Source organism: Myotis davidii, unplaced genomic scaffold (assembly GCF_000327345.1).
Source record: "Myotis davidii unplaced genomic scaffold, ASM32734v1 scaffold1134, whole genome shotgun sequence".
Classification (NCBI taxonomy): Eukaryota; Metazoa; Chordata; class Mammalia; order Chiroptera; family Vespertilionidae; genus Myotis; species Myotis davidii.
Window position 1 is genome coordinate 1,064,089 of NW_006286229.1, and position 578 is coordinate 1,064,666.

Sequence of the window (578 nt, forward strand, 5' to 3'; positions counted from 1 at the left end):
CTAACATGGCAAGAGAACCGACTAGAACCTGGTGACTGAACCTGGCTGGAGAACCTGGACAGAACCTGGTTGGAAAACCTAGCAAGAGAACATGGCAACAGAAGTTCAACTTGGCTGGAGATTGTGGCTAGAGATCCTGGCAAGGCTGCTGATCCACTGAACGCTATCTCCGTGTAAACACAGAACTTGGCTAGAGAACCTAGATAGAACCTGGCTGAAGAACCTGGCAACAGAACCTGGCAATAGAACCAGGCAAGAGAACCCAACCATGCTGATCAACTGAACGCTGCCTCCGTGTCATTCCTTCTTCGCCAACTCTGTCCACACCTTTGGGGACCCCTGGACCTGCTGGGGTTGGACCCCAGCATGGAAGGCAACTAAATCAATGTTCTCTCTTCTCTCTCTCTCTCTCTCTCTCTCTCCCTCTCTCTCTCTCTCTCTCTCCATTCCTCTCTTTAAAATCAATAAGCAGCCCTGGCAGGTTAGGCTCAGTGGATAGAACATCAGCCTGAGGACTGAAGGGTCCTGGGTTCAATTCGGTCAAGGGACAAGACCTGGTTGCAGGCTCGATCCCCCGT